Source organism: Astatotilapia calliptera, chromosome 23 (genome assembly GCF_964374335.1).
Source record: "Astatotilapia calliptera chromosome 23, fAstCal68.1, whole genome shotgun sequence".
Lineage (NCBI taxonomy): Eukaryota > Metazoa > Chordata > Actinopteri > Cichliformes > Cichlidae > Astatotilapia > Astatotilapia calliptera.
Window position 1 is genome coordinate 26,380,421 of NC_137443.1, and position 3,152 is coordinate 26,383,572.

The 3,152-nt window shown below is 40.5% G+C and overlaps 1 long non-coding RNA gene across 1 annotated transcript; it reads right to left on the bottom strand.

The window, feature by feature from the left end:
- Positions 1-233: 233 nt before the first annotated feature.
- Positions 234-2,363, bottom strand: LOC113016973 (uncharacterized). Its single transcript, XR_003271344.2, has 3 exons — positions 2,229-2,363; positions 888-983; positions 234-505 (listed from the first exon to the last, which is right to left on the bottom strand). It is a non-coding gene; the product is annotated as an uncharacterized LOC113016973 (long non-coding RNA).
- Between the last annotated feature and the right edge of the window lie 789 nt (positions 2,364-3,152).

The window sequence follows — 3,152 nt, forward strand, 5'->3', positions numbered from 1 at the left end:
GTTAAAACATAACTTTTTAAGTCCAATATCCAAAGTAAAAAATGCTCCAAAAGCTGCTTGCGTGTGGCTTAGTAGGTCAGAGAGCAAAAAGATAGTTTCGGCTTTTAGAGACAAAAGTGAACTTTGGAGTTTAACATCCAAAAGAAAGACCGCAAGCTGGCCAGAAATCAGATCAAACCTCTGACTTGATAGGTGAGGGAACATGGTTTTCTGCAAACACACAACTATTACTATTACTTGTGGATGACTTTTAATAAAATTACTTTGCCAAGTACTGAAGCCGTAGATGAACTATTAACATTGTTTGCAAATGCTGTACTTAAAAAAACATTACATTATCCCGTGGCGATGTAGCTGATGACATATTAATACATTGCCCATCAAAGGTGACGGACAGGTTGACAGATGAGGTCCGACAGGAGTCTCCATGGAATATGATGACACTGTGATCTGCAGTGAGTGTAGGGAGCAGGTGGAAGAAAGACTGGGGAGGTGGAGGTATCCTCTGGAGAGAAGAGAAATGAAAGTCGGTAGAATCAAGACAGAATACATGTGGGTGAATGAGAGGCAGACAGGTGGAAAGTTGAAGGTGGATGAGGTTAAATACTAGGGGTCAACCACTCGAAGCAACAGACATTGCAGTGCAAGAGAGGTGAAGAAGAGAGTGCAGGCAGGGTGGAGCGGATGTAGATGAGTGTTAGAGGCAGAAGTAGGTTCAGATGTGAAAGAAATACTTCATTTGCTATCTTCAGCTGAACAACAGAACTTGTAGGGTAGCATTTATTCTAGCAAACCTTTTAAACATTTAAGTTTCTAATAAATTTCACAAGTTAATGAAAGAGCTGCACATTCAGTCAAACCGACTTCAGATTCACATTCATACTTACCCAAATTGTTTTGTTTCCTTGTGCTTCACCCAAACAAATCCAGGTAAAAGGCCAGGCTGGCAAACAGGAAGTGGCAGTTGTATTCAGGGCGCAGGACTATACCAAGTGTGACAAAGTACAGAGGACGGATTGGCTGTTTTAAAGTTTCCAAAGTGGAAGAGATGTCCTACCCGGTACCCAGTATGAGTAAATGGGTAAATGCATATATTTTCTAAATCTTTGCAAACACATTGATTATACAGCACTATACTGTATGTCGATTATATCAACATACAGTGTTGTGAGTTTGAATAGTACTTCCAATACTAAGAGTAGGAACGCATAAAAAAATCTTGCCAAATGATTAAAATTGCAGCACAAACTAATATTGGTTATCACATACAAAGATATTTTATGGATTCCAGTCAAAGCAGATGTAAAAGAGTCCGATATCCCCAAATGTTAATCTCTTTTAAGTTAAACTGGAAACTAACTCAAAGAAAGAACCAATGTTGTGTCTACACGTAATTAGATCTTTAGGTGTTGTAGCCAGTCACAAAAACGCATCATTTGTTCCCATTTCTTCAGACATAAAATAGTATTTTTGCACCAACAAGGTGATTCTCAAAGCGCTATTAGCTGAAAACTTGGCATATCTCAGCATGACGTGCTGTGCTTTCTTAAAAAAATGTATCTACAGCAGATAAGCCAAGTCCTTAAGACACAGGAAAAAATCCAGCATCTTACATGGGCCATTGTTGAAGCAGCAGAGAACAGGACAAAAAGCAGAAACACCCACAAAAGAGCTTTGAATGTCTTTGAAGAAGTCTGGAAAACAGGTTGCCACTATTGCTCCCCGATTGAGAAGGTGACCCATATGCCAAAAACTACTACAATGACCCAGTTTGAAGTTCACCCATGTCCTGTGTGTCATTCCCCCCTCACTAATATCCTGCTTTCCTGTCAACTCTCTCTGGATTGGCCTACTTGTTAAACACAACAAAAGCTTGGAGAACTAAATAAATGACAAGAAAATCTCAAAATATAAAGAAATGTGGGGTGGCTCAAGAGTTTTGCACAGTACTACATGCCATGAATGAAACGAAGAAGAAACAACACTTTATAATGTCTCCTGACGGGTTGGTTAAGCAGAAAATAAACTTAAACCGTGATGTTCGGCTGTTTTATCCCATAAATGTCAGATTTTTAGGAACAGGAAGCTTCAGAATCCAATTTGATTAAGAGCACTCAACAAAAGAGCTTCCTAAAAGTTCACTCAAACACAATCGACCTTTATTTCAGGTTGACTGTACTTCTGCCTCGCCCAGACAACATCACTGGTCATATTTTAATAACCCAAACCTTTGATTGGATTCTGGCATCCTTCTGCTTTCCGTGCCTTCAGTCTTCACATGAACGCACACGCAAAGCTGAACTCCCCAGGCTGAACGCTGGTTGATGGTGGCAGCAGTTAACAGGTAATAGGGATTGAGAGCTGCATGAATCAGAACTAATTACCTTAAATAGCCACAGCCTCGGGCTTATTTTTCCAGTCCACGTCTCTCCAATTTGACAGCTGGCAAAGGTAGCTGCTGCTGCTCCAGAGGCGGCGAGGTGCTGTGTGGGACTTTTTCATCCCATTAATTAATTGTAGAGCAACTAAACCGTGAAAAGCTACAGACGGGAACTTTACTGACCGCTCTCTTGGCAGGTCTGCTGTGACAGCCGCCGAGGGGAAGCACCCACTAATAGAGTCAGGTAAAGAATGAAAATGGTGAAATAAAATTTTTTTAAAAAAATGGGACTAGATTAGTTTTGGGTGGTTTAACTTCATTTGAGGCAGAGCTGAACTCGGAGCTATCAAAGAATTCCATCAAATGGAGTTTAAAGTGGATAAAAGCAGCTTGTTGTTCAAGGGTTTTGTTTGAAGAGCAGGCTTCATGAATAAGAGACGAAATCACAATAGAGACAAAAAAAAAAAGGCAAAATATTAGCCGAAAAGAAAAAAGGAAAAAAGAAAGGAAGCAAGGGAAGGGGCGCTCTGTGCTCAGATGATTTCGAATCAGATACTACAACCTTGTTAGCATCGCAAGCTTATTTCCATATTAACGACCCCTTCAGAACCTTCAAAGTAATGAATAATTGACAACAAATGAAATGTTTTGATTGTCGTCAGCGCCCGGCGTGTTTAATGTTTCATATGTTGCTTTCCAGCTAATTATGGAGATGGCACATTTGTCAGAAATACGTCCCCCTCGCAACCCTGGCACAACCCTCCCGCCGTCC